Raw genomic sequence first — 16,473 nt, 5'->3', positions numbered from 1 at the left:
ATCCATTTAAAAGAGCTATAAAATATTGTTTAAAATTCATATAAAATTATTATTGATTAAATTATTGATATAAAATGAGGAATAATTATCGATCTTGGATTTATATTAGAATAAACAGGTTGGTTTAAGACACTTCTTAAAATTTCATTACACCGGTTTTTTAACAATGTAAAAACTGGAGGGATTTGCAATTTCCAAATTATCCATTTAAAAGAGATATAAAATATTGTTTAAAATTCATACAAAATTATTATTGATTAAATTATTGATATAAAATGAGGAACAATTATCGACCTTGGATTTATATTAGAATAAACAGGTCGGTATAAAACACTTCTTAAAATTTCATTACACCGGTTTTTTAACAATGTAAAAACTGGAGGGATTTGCAATTTCTAAATTATCCATTTAAAAGAGCTATAAAATATTGTTTAAAATTCATATAAAATTATTATTGATTAAATTATTGATATAAAATGAGGAATAATTATCGATCTTGGATTTATATTAGAATAAACAGGTTGGTTTAAGACACTTCTTAAAATTTCATTACACCGGTTTTTTAACAATGTAAAAACTGGAGGGCTTTGCAATTTCCAAATTATCCATTTAAAAGAGATATAAAATATTGTTTAAAATTCATACAAAATTATTATTGATTAAATTATTGATATAAAATGAGGAATAATTATCGATCTTGGATTTATATTAGAATAAACAGGTTGGTTTAAGACACTTCTTAAAATTTCATTACACCGGTTTTTTAACAATGTAAAAACTGGAGGGATTTGCAATTTCTAAATTATCCATTTAAAAGAGCTATAAAATATTGTTTAAAATTCATATAAAATTATTATTGATTAAATTATTGATATAAAATGAGGAATAATTATCGATCTTGGATTTATATTAGAATAAACAGGTTGGTTTAAGACACTTCTTAAAATTTCATTACACCGGTTTTTTAACAATGTAAAAACTGGAGGGATTTGCAATTTCTAAATTATCCATTTAAAAGAGATATAAAATATTGTTTAAAATTCATATAAAATTATTATTGATTAAATTATTGATATAAAATGAGGAATAATTATCGATCTTGGATTTATATTAGAATAAACAGGTTGGTATAAAACACTTCTTAAAATTTCATTACACCGGTTTTTTAACAATGTAAAAACTGGAGGGATTTACAATTTCTAAATTATCCATTTAAAAGAGATATAAAATATTGTTTAAAATTCATATAAATTATTATTGATTAAATTATTGATATAAAATGAGGAATAATTATCGATCTTGGATTTATATTAGAATAAACAGGTTGGTTTAAGACACTTCTTAAAATTTCATTACACCGGTTTCTTTAACAAAGTAAAAGCAGGAAGGCTTTGCAATTTCCAAATTATCCATTTAAAAGAGATATAAAATATTGTTTAAAAATTCATATAAAATTATTATTGATTAAATTATTGATATGAAATGAGGAATAATTATCTACCTTGGATTTATATTAGAATAAACAGGTCGGTATAAAACACTTCTTAAAATTTCATTACACCGGTTTTTTAACAATGTAAAAACTGGAGGGCTTTGCAATTTCCAAATTATCCATTTAAAAGAGATATAAAATATTGTTTAAAAATTCATATAAAATTATTATTGATTAAATTATTGATATAAAATGAGGAATAATTAACGACCTTGGATATATGAGAATGAACAGGTAGGTTTAAGACACTTCTTAAAATTTCATTACACCGGTTTTTTAACAATGTAAAAACTGGAGGGATTTGCAATTTCTAAATTATCCATTTAAAAGAGATATAAAATATTATTTAAAATTCATATAAAATTATTATTGATTAAATTATTGATATAAAATGAGGAATAATTATCGATCTTGGATTTATATTAGAATAAACAGGTCGGTATAAAACACTTCTTAAAATTTCATTACACCGGTTTTTTAACAATGTAAAAACTGGAGGGATTTGCAATTTCTAAATTATCCATTTAAAAGAGCTATAAAATATTGTTTAAAATTCATATAAAATTATTATTGATTAAATTATTGATATAAAATGAGGAATAATTATCGATCTTGGATTTATATTAGAATAAACAGGTTGGTTTAAGACACTTCTTAAAATTTCATTACACCGGTTTTTTAACAATGTAAAAACTGGAGGGATTTGCAATTTCCAAATTATCCATTTAAAAGAGATATAAAATATTGTTTAAAATTCATACAAAATTATTATTGATTAAATTATTGATATAAAATGAGGAACAATTATCGACCTTGGATTTATATTAGAATAAACAGGTCGGTATAAAACACTTCTTAAAATTTCATTACACCGGTTTTTTAACAATGTAAAAACTGGAGGGATTTGCAATTTCTAAATTATCCATTTAAAAGAGCTATAAAATATTGTTTAAAATTCATATAAAATTATTATTGATTAAATTATTGATATAAAATGAGGAATAATTATCGATCTTGGATTTATATTAGAATAAACAGGTTGGTTTAAGACACTTCTTAAAATTTCATTACACCGGTTTTTTAACAATGTAAAAACTGGAGGGATTTGCAATTTCCAAATTATCCATTTAAAAGAGATATAAAATATTGTTTAAAATTCATACAAAATTATTATTGATTAAATTATTGATATAAAATGAGGAATAATTATCGATCTTGGATTTATATTAGAATAAACAGGTCGGTATAAAACACTTCTTAAAATTTCATTACACCGGTTTTTTAACAATGTAAAAACTGGAGGGATTTGCAATTTCTAAATTATCCATTTAAAAGAGCTATAAAATATTGTTTAAAATTCATATAAAATTATTATTGATTAAATTATTGATATAAAATGAGGAATAATTATCGATCTTGGATTTATATTAGAATAAACAGGTTGGTTTAAGACACTTCTTAAAATTTCATTACACCGGTTTTTTAACAATGTAAAAACTGGAGGGATTTGCAATTTCCAAATTATCCATTTAAAAGAGATATAAAATATTGTTTAAAATTCATACAAAATTATTATTGATTAAATTATTGATATAAAATGAGGAACAATTATCGACCTTGGATTTATATTAGAATAAACAGGTCGGTATAAAACACTTCTTAAAATTTCATTACACCGGTTTTTTAACAATGTAAAAACTGGAGGGATTTGCAATTTCTAAATTATCCATTTAAAAGAGCTATAAAATATTGTTTAAAATTCATATAAAATTATTATTGATTAAATTATTGATATAAAATGAGGAATAATTATCGATCTTGGATTTATATTAGAATAAACAGGTTGGTTTAAGACACTTCTTAAAATTTCATTACACCGGTTTTTTAACAATGTAAAAACTGGAGGGCTTTGCAATTTCCAAATTATCCATTTAAAAGAGATATAAAATATTGTTTAAAATTCATACAAAATTATTATTGATTAAATTATTGATATAAAATGAGGAATAATTATCGATCTTGGATTTATATTAGAATAAACAGGTTGGTTTAAGACACTTCTTAAAATTTCATTACACCGGTTTTTTAACAATGTAAAAACTGGAGGGATTTGCAATTTCTAAATTATCCATTTAAAAGAGCTATAAAATATTGTTTAAAATTCATATAAAATTATTATTGATTAAATTATTGATATAAAATGAGGAATAATTATCGATCTTGGATTTATATTAGAATAAACAGGTTGGTTTAAGACACTTCTTAAAATTTCATTACACCGGTTTTTTAACAATGTAAAAACTGGAGGGATTTGCAATTTCTAAATTATCCATTTAAAAGAGATATAAAATATTGTTTAAAATTCATATAAAATTATTATTGATTAAATTATTGATATAAAATGAGGAATAATTATCGATCTTGGATTTATATTAGAATAAACAGGTTGGTATAAAACACTTCTTAAAATTTCATTACACCGGTTTTTTAACAATGTAAAAACTGGAGGGATTTACAATTTCTAAATTATCCATTTAAAAGAGATATAAAATATTGTTTAAAATTCATATAAATTATTATTGATTAAATTATTGATATAAAATGAGGAATAATTATCGATCTTGGATTTATATTAGAATAAACAGGTTGGTTTAAGACACTTCTTAAAATTTCATTACACCGGTTTCTTTAACAAAGTAAAAGCAGGAAGGCTTTGCAATTTCCAAATTATCCATTTAAAAGAGATATAAAATATTGTTTAAAAATTCATATAAAATTATTATTGATTAAATTATTGATATGAAATGAGGAATAATTATCTACCTTGGATTTATATTAGAATAAACAGGTCGGTATAAAACACTTCTTAAAATTTCATTACACCGGTTTTTTAACAATGTAAAAACTGGAGGGCTTTGCAATTTCCAAATTATCCATTTAAAAGAGATATAAAATATTGTTTAAAAATTCATATAAAATTATTATTGATTAAATTATTGATATAAAATGAGGAATAATTAACGACCTTGGATATATGAGAATGAACAGGTAGGTTTAAGACACTTCTTAAAATTTTATTACACCGGTTTTTTAACAAGGTAAAAACTGGAGGGATTTGCAATTTCTAAATTATCCATTTAAAAGAGATATAAAATATTGTTTAAAATTCATATAAAATTATTATTGATTAAATTATTGATATAAAATGAGGAATAATTATCGATCTTGGATTTATATTAGAATAAACAGGTTGGTTTAAGACACTTCTTAAAATTTCATTACACCGGTTTTTTAACAATGTAAAAACTGGAGGGATTTGCAATTTCTAAATTATCCATTTAAAAGAGATATAAAATATTATTTAAAATTCATATAAAATTATTATTGATTAAATTATTGATATAAAATGAGGAATAATTATCGATCTTGGATTTATATTAGAATAAACAGGTCGGTATAAAACACTTCTTAAAATTTCATTACACCGGTTTTTTAACAATGTAAAAACTGGAGGGATTTGCAATTTCTAAATTATCCATTTAAAAGAGATATAAAATATTGTTTAAAATTCATATAAAATTATTATTGATTAAATTATTGATATAAAATGAGGAATAATTATCGATCTTGGATTTATATTAGAATAAACAGGTTGGTTTAAGACACTTCTTAAAATTTCATTACAGCGGTTTCTTTAACAATGTAAAAGCAGGAAGGCTTTGCAATTTCTGAATTATCCATTTAAAAGAGATATAAAATATTGTTTAAAAATTCATATAAAATTATTATTGATTAAATTATTGATATGAAATGAGGAATAATTATCGATCTTGGATTTATATTAGAATAAACAGGTTGGTTTAAGACACTTCTTAAAATTTCATTACACCGGTTTTTTAACAATGTAAAAACTGGAGGGATTTGCAATTTCTAAATTATCCATTTAAAAGAGATATAAAATATTGTTTAAAATTCATATAAAATTATTTTTGATTAAATTATTGATATAAAATGAGGAATAATTATCGATCTTGGATTTATATTAGAATAAACAGGTTGGTATAAAACACTTCTTAAAATTTCATTACACCGGTTTTTTAACAATGTAAAAACTGGAGGGATTTGCAATTTCTAAGTTATCCATTTAAAAGAGATATAAAATATTGTTTAAAATTCATATAAAATTATTATTGATTAAATTATTGATATAAAATGAGGAATAATTATCGATCTTGGATTTATATTAGAATAAACAGGTTGGTTTAAGACACTTCTTAAAATTTCATTACACCGGTTTTTTAACAATGTAAAAACTGGAGGGCTTTGCAATTTCCAAATTATCCATTTAAAAGAGATATAAAATATTGTTTAAAAATTCATATAAAATTATTATTGATTAAATTATTGATATAAAATGAGGAATAATTAACGACCTTGGATATATATTAGAATGAACAGGTTGGTTTAAGACACTTCTTAAAATTTCATTACACCGGTTTCTTTAATAATGTAAAAACAGGAGGGCTTTGCAATTTCTGAATTATCCATTTAAAATGAATATATAAAATATTGCTTAAAAATTCATATGAAATTTTTATTGATTAAATTATTGATATGAAATAAGGAATAATTACCGACCCTGGATATATATTAAAATGAACAGGTAGGTTTAAGACACTTCTTAAAATTTCATTACACCGGTTTTTTAACAAGGTAAAAACTGGAGGGCTTTGCAATTTCTGAATTATCCATTTAAAAGAGATATAAAATATTATTTCGAAATTCATATAAAATTATTTTTTATTAAATTATTGATATAAAATGAGGAGTAATTATCGATCTTGGATTCATATTAAAATTAACAGGTTGGTTTAAGACACTTCTTAAAATTTTATTGAACTTGATTTTATAAATAAAAAAATTGAAAGGCGTTGGAATTCTCAAATTTACCGTTAAAAAAAGATATTATTGATAAATTATTATTGATTAAGTTATTGATATAAAATGAGGAATAATTATCCACCTTGGATTTATATTAGAACAAACAGGTTGGTTTTGAAACACTTCTTAAAATTTCATTACACCGGTTTTTTAACAAAGTTAAAACTGGAGGTCTTTGCAATTTCTGAATTATCCATTTAAAAGAGATATAAAACATTATTTAAAAATTCATATAAAATTATTATTGATAAAATTATTGATATGAAATGAGGAATAATTATCGATCTTGGATTTATATTAGAAAAGCAAGGTTGGTTTAAGACAGTTCTTAAAATTTTACTGAACTTGCTTTTATAAATAAAAAAATTGAAGGGCTTTGGAATTCTCAAGTTTACCGTTTAAAAAAAAGATATAAAATATTGTTTAACAATTCGAAATCATATTAAAAGAGATTTTTATATGAATTAGCTTAGTGCTATGACATATTAAGTTATAATTTTTATCCAAAAATATACTTTTCACATGATTTTTTCTAGTTATTTAGATTCTAAAATGTATTTTTAATAAATCTTTGTATTCATTCCTCCATTATCTATAAATATATTGTTCACTAAATCAAATGTATATTATATAATAGTTTTTAAGAATTATCACTTGAAAATATATTTTTCACTATAACTTCAAGATATTTCATCTCAATTAACATAATTTTCAATGTATTTTTAGGATTGCTTAATTAGTCTCCCCTTTTTCTTTACGCAATATATTTCCCTTTTATGTGTACTTCTAGAAAAAAAACTTTAAGAAAATATTGCAACCAACTATATATTATATTTTAAGAATTTAGTTCATGGTAATTGAACTTTCATATTAGTTGAAATTTATCGTAGATTTAGCTGTACACTATGGCGTATATACTAACTGCTACTGATAGTTGCTACGGAAATCAAAATTTCAAATGGTTTGACCATTGCTAGTAGTAGTACAATTTATGCTTTATATTTGTAGAAATAATATTACAGGAAAGGCAACTGCTCCGCTTTCTTAAAAAAATTTAAAAACTGATTGAGAACTAAAACAGGCAGAATTATGGTTAATCTTGCCTACTTTAAAAGGTCCTCACTTTTTCCATAATATCAAATTTTGATTTAAAATTTCAGTCAGGCAAGATATTAGCAAGTGCAACCTAAGAAAGTTTATTTTAAGTTGAGCGACAGTCTTTAGCTCTTCGTTGTTTAAAGAATAGAGGTTGCTAAACGTTTAAAAGCAATTAGTATTACATTTCTAGTAGTTTCTAACATTTGTTGAATTACTGTTACTAGACTGGTTACACTGCATCGGAAAGGGTTAAAAACGGTTTACCATAAGAAATTGGAAAACCAAATGGCGTTTTAAAGACTGTCCAAAATCAATTTGACCTCATAGTGTAACAAATTGGCACCTCTATAACAGGTTTTTGATTAAGGCATAGGAAACATTTAAAAAATATATATTTTGTTTACTTTTGAAAAATTACGTTTCTAGTTCATCATAATTAGAAAATTCAGCTAGAAGTCGCTTGCAGGTATCCGATTAAATCTTGATATGAAAATTGATTCAGCGTGATAATAAACAAGCCTAATAGTTGTAACATTAACACACCATGCACAACCACTTGATTCGGCACAACAGTGCGATATCATTGGTAAATTCTTGTTGTTGTTACAAGTACCCAATTAAGTATAAGCAGCTAAATTTTGCAAGCGCAATATTTGTTTTTAAATTAAAGTGTTAGTCATATTAAAAATAATCAACTGAGCTTATGCGTTAATTTCTAAACACTCCCTCCTACCCCCCCCCCCAAAGAAAAAGTATTTTTTTTATTACAGTTTGTTGAGCAAACGTGACGTCAGCGGGGAACTGATTAATACTTCAACAAACTAATTGTTGAATTGCGAAATAACAACAACTACAAACTTTACAAACTACACATTTTAGTCAGATTGAAAGCCCCGCATAAATTGCATTGTCATAGCAACATGTGACTCACTGACATGAAATGTCTTATGAATAATAGCTCGAATTTGACAGTGAATATGCAGGATATCGAATAGAAGGATAAAATGTTTTTCAAGCTATTAATCAATTTTATTCCATCTTTTTTTTTTTTTTTGGACTGTAATAAAAATGCTACAAAAAGGAACTACAGAAGAAAAGAAAATGACAATGTACAGGAAAGAAATATATGGCCTGATCTGTGTTTTTGAAGAAACAAGTCACGAATAAAAAAAGTAAACAATAATTTCTAGAACAATCTTTGACAATGCATTAAAATAGCAATTACTTGTCGGCGATCAAGCAAGTACCATAAACTGGGGTTAAATTGGCCTAACGATTGGATAAATATATTAATCTTCACGGTTGTATATCAAAGTATGAAAGGGAAATTTTTAATCTTAAAACGTAAAAGAGGCATTCTATGAATGATGTTTTTGGGAATTTGCATGCTGTTGTAATGACTGCATATATAATCTTTTATGGAAAAAGGAAGGAGCGAGTTAGTTGCGCTTTCGTTTAACCCTTTCCGGAACAGTAAATTTTGATTGAAAATTTTAGTCAGGCAGGCCCTTCGCAAATACAGAGATTTCACGGGCGACTAAAAATGTGGTGACTAATAAACAGCAAAAATCTAATAAAAGAAATAAAATTCTCAACTTTTTCTTTCAGTTTACTATTGTAAAGCAATCTTTTCGCTTTAAATGTGAATAATTTGTAATGTAAGTTATGGTGGTAGTTTTGATTGAATGACTAATTCGATTAAATAAATATAAAATAATTCTATAGTCACACGTGACAGCCCTATACAAATGCGACCTTCCACAGTATACATTCTAAGTGACGCAGCATACTTTAACCAGGGTTCCCGCGGGTCTTGTAAATTTTAAAAAGTGGTGACGAAAATTAAGCAAATATCGATGATTTAATTTCAGTGTAACCACCACTAAAAATTGTTTTCCAAAGAAAGTATATATGCAAGAAAATTCCAGCTTCTAAACCTCGCAAATCCTAATCATACAAAAAAGAAGAATAAAAATACTACCACAATGGAAACCAAAACTGTTCAATATCTAAATACCAATAGTTAAAAAAGCAAACTACCTCGGACTTCTAATAAACGGCAAGCTTACCTAGAACGACCCTATCGAAAATACAAAGCAAATGCAGCAACAATAATACAACCACTCATCTATAACCATGATGTCTCATTAAAACTAAGAAAACTACTATATACATCAATGATCAGACCAACTCTCACATATGCCTCATCTGCCTGGATAACCATACCGGAGAATCTCATGAAAAATCTCAACCAATGCCAGAACAAGACATTCAGAAAAATCACCCGTGCCAGATGATTCATCAGAAATACAAATATCCACAAAGACCTTAAGATCCCGACCTTATCAGAATATTATTTGCAAATTAAATGCAGATTTCTATGACAAGGCTATAAATTGCAATGCGGTGAACTTCAACCAGATATTCAATTTTGAAAATTACAAAAAAGATATAAAATTAAGACTAATAGTTGCTCACTTCACATCCGACGCCTCATGTCACTTGTATCAAAATAAATAATTCATCACAAATCCATCCATAAGCATCAAATTCAACAACAATACTGACAACTTGATCAAGCGCTTAACCACGTTGACCATCAATTTACATTTAAAGCCACACATAGTTTAAAGCAAGCTGCTTCTTATAATTTCCATTATTATTATTTACTCAAGCAAGGTGCTTGAATCCAGCTAACAGCCACCACATGGACTGCTGACCTTAAAATCCTACCACAATTATCAAAATAAATATGTTGGATGGGACGTGGGACACGGGACGTGGCCCAGGTGCCCGGCTCAAAAATCAAAAGAAGAAGAAGAGCTTCTAAACCACTTAAAAACGAAATGATATATTAAAAAGTAAGAAATATCTTGTAGCATTAATCTAAGCTTAATACCACTACTAAAATTTTTTAAGGACAGCGGGAACCCTGTTTAACTCTTTTTTTGTTTAAAGAATAGCGGTGGCTACACGTTTAAAGGCAATTACTTTTAAATTTCTAGCGGTTTGTAACATTTGTTGAATTAGCGTTGCCCGACTAGCTACCCTACACTGGAAAAGGCTTTAAAAAATAAGTGCTGTTAAACTATGTAAGTCTAACAGTGACAAACTAATAAAAAAAATATGTTGAATTTAATAAAAACAATCATTTACATTTAAAAACAATGATAGATTAAAACATAGGTCATTTCATTTCGTAATCACGGTTAACAACTATCCTCCATCTTGGCAGGAGATGTTTTTTTCTTTTTTTAAAAAAATAAAACAGTAGTAATAGGTCTAAAAACTTCATTTTCTTAAATTAATGAATTACCAACAATCAAATTAAGTTCTTCGAGAAACACTTTCTGTTTCCAATTTGTTTATAATTATTCCTCCAATCTATTGGCCTATCTCTAGCTACTTATGAACGTGTTAATTTAATTTTTTAACCGTTCTCAATTAATCAACAATTTAACCCATTAACTCTCAACCATAAATATCGAAAAATTGTAAAACTATTGAGTCGTTTTTTTTTCCCCTTGAGGCTCCTACGTTATACATAGCTAGCAAGTAGCAACAACTTTTCTTGTACGATCGTCGATAAAGCTATTACTTAAGAAGACGCCATACCATGGGAGAAATTTTTCATCGCAAATTCTCCTTCACCTCTATCAGTAATTTGAAATGCAAAGTATAAAAAAGTGAGTTAAGGCAAACCTAGTATAAATCATGAAGTTTCAAATTCGGAAAAAAAATTTTTTTAATATATAAAAATGAAAACTTAGTATTGCGCAATAGGGTAGTTATCTTCCAATAATTTTACTTGCATTTTGATATCTTGATTTTTTTTTTAGCAATTGTAACTTCGTGACTTACTCAAGGCTTGACTAAACTCACTTTTTTTATACTTTAATTTTTAAGTTAGTAATGAAGATGAAACAGAATTTGCTATGAAAAGATTCTCCCGTTGTATAGCATCCTCTTAAGTGGTAGCAAATAATAATTAAAAATAAAACGAGAAAAAAACTAAGCTACTTCTTCTACTTTACCAATAGTTAAAAACATAGCTTCCTAACTAATAGATCTCATACACACCAGGGGTCTGTTCAGACATTTTGTGAAAGGTCGGTTTTTGTAAAATTGTGAAAAAATTACTCGTAATTTGTGAATATAAAATAAACGTTAAGTCACATTCTTTTAACCAGGGTTCGCTTTTGTGAATTTGTGCAAATAGAGTCCGTTATTTCAAAAAAAACTTTTTCAAGGTGTTTTTAAATTGCAGAGACATACAAGATTATGCTCAACACTGTAAAATTATAATTAAAAAAATTAAATTTTAAAAAATATACAGCAATTGCAGCTACTAAATTAGCGATGCAATATACAAATATTTGGCATTTAGCCTATACTGCTGAACGCAGAATATTCATTTCGGACGAATAAAGGAAGAAGCGCCTGCCGAAGACAAAATTTAGTTCGTTTACATCTGTCTTTCTCCCCCCCCCCCCCCACTTCTTGGGAAGGGTTTATTCGATTAACAAAATAATAATGAAGATAAACAAATTTGTGAAGGGTCCGATTAAAAGATAAATTATTTTGTTAAGGGTCCGTGTTTAAGTTAAAATATTTTGTGAAGGGTCCATTTTCATGAAAAGATATTTTGTGAAGGGTCCGTTAACGGACCCAAATTTCTTCTAAACAGACCACTGCACACATATGCATAATATATTGATTTGTAGTAGTTGCTAAAAAATTGAGAATCAAAAAAAAAAATTTTATGCATTAAGTCGTAAATGTTGCTACCCCTAAGAAACATTTTGCTTAACGACCGTATAATTACATGATCTCCCAGACAAATATACCACCACTTTTTACTTTTTTGAAAGTGTGATCTATCCATAACCCTTTATTTACTAATTTAATATTGTTTAGAACATCCAGTAAAAACAGAGCAATTTACGTCTTAAAATCCATTTAATTAATGATTGTGACTGGTTTGTCTTACTTCTTTTGTAACAACTTCATTTATCAAATGTATGAATATTAAACTATGACAAATTTGTATCAGGTATTTTTATAAGAGATATTCGGTTCATAGTTACAGTTGGTTCACTTTTCAAGCAATCAGCGCAGACTACTTGTAAAAGAAACCGAGTTAAGGTTTTCTGATTTAGGAGGTGATGGTTTATTACAAGAATTTGCTTTGAAACATAAATATTTAAATACAATTAGCTCATTACAAGCGAGTCGCGTAAAGATACGTTTTTGAAATTTCTGCGTTCCATACAAAAGTTTAAAAAAGTGATATCAAAAATACTTCATTTCCGCTCTGTTTCTCAAAAAAATTATCCATTCGTGATTGCTACAAATATAAATGATTTAGTATATATGTAATCAGTACTACTATCGTACGTTGTAAAAAATTTTTTAATTGAAGTTAAAGCTATAGTGATAAGTTTGCTCCAATTTTTATGAAATTTTGCGAAACTTGAAGCATTGGCTATGGGGATAGAGCACTCGTTTCTCAATGAAGTGACAGGGGTTCGAACTCCAGCAAAGACTGGTCGATACGAATTCTGCACTCGGCTCGCACCGACTACATTGCTCAAATAAAATATCCTCAGTGGTGGAAGAATTAGGGACAAGAGTCCTCTTGCCGTTAGGTTGGCCGTGGGAGGTTTTCGTGGTTTTCCTCTCCATGTAACGAAATGCGAGTCAGTTCCATCAAAAAGTCCTCCAAGAAGGCAAACTTCTCCCAATACTTGATCCAGCAGTTACCCTGTCTCCTGGATTGGATTCAAAGTTACAAGGCTACGGAGTTGAACATAGACAGCCATAAACTCAAAAATTGGATCAACTGTTCAACGACAGTTATTAATTATAAATAAATAAATAATAATAATTGAAAAGGGAATAATTTTGATACCACTTAAAACTACATTGATTGAAAGCTATGAATATGTTGTTAAAATACGTTCACAATTAAACTAAGTTTAGATTTTAAATCTATAAAATAAAACATTTATAATTATATTAAGTTTGAAACATACGTTTTACTTCTCCAGAATAAACATGAGCAGTAAAATCATATTATGTTACTATTATTCATATCTTTATCGAATACAATATAAGTGTTTATCTTTACTAAAGAGTAAAGGAAGTTTTGGTGATACATACGGGTTAATTAAACTTTACAAAGTATTTTGAATTCAGACTTACTCTTACAGGTTGATCACATTAACGACATAAATGCGTTTTTAAAATTAGGTATGAGCTTAAAAGACAATTTGTGCAACATCCGACGAGACGATGCATTTTTAGTGCAGGTAGAATATACCGGAAATCGTCGGTTTCCGCAGTGAAAATACAGAAAAAGTCACATGCTTCCTAACTACGATTTTCACTTTTAAAGGGACATAAATTATTTTCTTTTGATAAATGCTCCATTGCTGCTGATTTGCATGATCAAGATCTTACAAGTTGGCAACTATAATCTTGATCGGTGGGTCAACAGTGAAGAATATTTTTAGTGGCATCAATATTTATTTTTAATGTATAAATATTTGATTCTGAAACTTAAAAAAAAAAAATGTTTTATCCTGGGCCAGATTATCGCCTAGGCCCAATAGGCACGGACCTAGGGCCCACACTTTCTGGGGGCCTCAAAAATTAGTAAAAAGTTCACAATATTACTTTTTTTAAAAAAATACTGAACGAAACAGTTTTTCTCAAAAAGGCATTTTTTTATTTCAAATTTTCTTTATATTGTGATAAACCAAACTCGTGTAAACATTGCACTAATAAAATTCAAAAGTGTAGCTGAATTTTAATTGGTGCAATTTTTACTCCAACGGCTTAAGCAAATGCAACGAGAATGCATATTCGCAATGTCTCTTATAAATTATTAGTGTCAACAGGAACTAAAAGCTTATTTTTAACAAATATGTAAAGCTGTAGATGGAAGGCTACAAGAACTAAAAGCTTATTTTTAACAAATATGTAAAGCTGTAGATGGAAGGCTACAATCTTTAAAATAATTCAGCTAATCAGTGACATTTAGCAAAAATCACTGATTTCAACTCTTTCTGGTCACCAAACTAATTTTATTTTCATACAACATTGTTTTGTTGTTTTATATCTTGCTTTAATATTTAGATGCAAGAACTTTATCTTAGAAAAATAATATTCAACTGTCTACTTTCAAAATTTTTTAGAATGTTTCTCTTGAATCATGCAGTTCAATAGATTTTTTTATTGTTCGGACTACTCTTCAGTAATTTAATTTCAAAATATTTTGCTAGGAGCCCTGAAAATTGCGTGTGCCTTGGGCCTGAATTTGTCTTGATAGGTCCCTGGTTTTATCCACCATGTCAAATCAATAATTCAAACATGTGTACATGAGTTCGATTAATTCGATAGCTATTCCTTTAGTCCGTAATCTCATATTTGGCAGGACAGTCCAGGATAGGCCAAGGCTTGTCCTGGTTGATGTGTGTTGAAAAATCCTCCACGCAATCCTGAAAGAGTACGTGTAGTAGCTAAATTGAAGGAAATAATAATTTTTTATGTATACATTTTTATAATTATATTTATCAATAATTTGAAATGTAAAGTATTCCAAACCATTTTAAGCAATGTAATTTCATATGACAATATACTGATATTAATAACAAAATTGATCAAATATTTTCAGAGTGATAAAATTTAAAAAAAGTCAGAATTGTGAATTTTTTTATGAACTTCTTGCTCTGCTATTATACCATTTCATCTTTTTTCCAAAAATGTGTCTAATCATAAATCTTCTTTAGACCCATATATATTTCTTTTAAATTAAATATTCATTTTTATTTCTTAATGAGAAAATTTGTCCAGAGCTTCTTTTTTAGACCCATATACATTTCCCTTAAATTAAATATTCATTTTTATTTCTTAATTAGGAAATTAGTCCAGTGCTACTTTCTTAGATCCATATATATTTCCTTTAAATTAAATATTCATTTTTATTTCTTAATTAGGAAATTATTCCAGAACTAGTTCTTTTGACACATATATATTTCCTTTAAATTAAATATTCATTGTTATTTCATAATTAGGAAATTATTCCAGAGCTCCTTCTTTAGACCCATATATATTTCTTTTAAATTAAATATTCATTTTTATTTCTTAATGAGAAAATTTGTCCAGAGCTTCTTTTTTAGACCCATATACATTTCCCTTAAATTAAATATTCATTTTTATTTCTTAATTAGGAAATTAGTCCAGTGCTACTTTCTTAGACCCATATATATTTCCTTTAAATTAAATATTCATTTTTATTTCTTAATTAGGAAATTTTTCCAGAACTAGTTCTTTTGACACATATATATTTCCTTTAAATTAAATATTCATTGTTATTTCTTAATTAGGAAATTATTCCAGAGCTTCTTCTTTAGACTCATATATATTTCTTTTAAATTAAATATTCATTTTTATTTCTTAATGAGAAAATTTGTCCTGAGCTTCTTTTTTAGACCCATATACATTTTCCTTAAATTAAATATTCATTTTTATTTCTTAATTAGGAAATTAGTCCAGTGCTACTTTCTTAGACCCATATATATTTCTTTTAAATTAAATATTCATTTTTATTTCCTAATTAGGAAATTATTCCAGAACTAGTTCTTTTGACACATATATATTTCCTTTAAATTAAATATTCATTGTTATTTCTTAATTAGGAAATTATTCCAGTGCTACTTTTTTAGACCCCTATATATTTCCTTTAAATTATTCATTTTTATTTCTTAATTAGGAAATTATTCCAGAGCTTCCTTTTAGACCCATATATATTTCCTTTAAATTAAATATACATTTTTATTTCTTAAATAGGAAATTAATCCAGTGCTACTTTTTTAGACCCATACATATTTCCTTAATTAAATAGTCATTTTTATTTTTTAATTAGGAATTTATTCCAG

At 26.7% G+C, this 16,473-nt stretch overlaps 1 protein-coding gene across 2 annotated transcripts in view; it reads right to left on the bottom strand.

The window, feature by feature from the left end:
- The window catches only part of LOC107443408 (uncharacterized), a 73,109-nt gene extending 59,248 nt beyond the window's left edge, over positions 1–13,861 (bottom strand). The window contains exon 1 of one of the 2 annotated variants that reach the window (XM_016057262.4): positions 13,736–13,861. The gene's annotated coding sequence lies outside the window, so the exon portion shown is untranslated. The remainder of the gene's footprint in view (positions 1–13,735) is intronic. The other variant, XM_071179619.2, reaches the window with a different exon arrangement.
- Between the last annotated feature and the right edge of the window lie 2,612 nt (positions 13,862–16,473).

This window comes from Parasteatoda tepidariorum, chromosome 1 (genome assembly GCF_982258835.1).
Source record: "Parasteatoda tepidariorum strain Cologne lab strain chromosome 1, Ptep-v5.0, whole genome shotgun sequence".
Lineage (NCBI taxonomy): Eukaryota > Metazoa > Arthropoda > Arachnida > Araneae > Theridiidae > Parasteatoda > Parasteatoda tepidariorum.
This window is presented reverse-complemented; position numbering and strand designations above follow the sequence as displayed.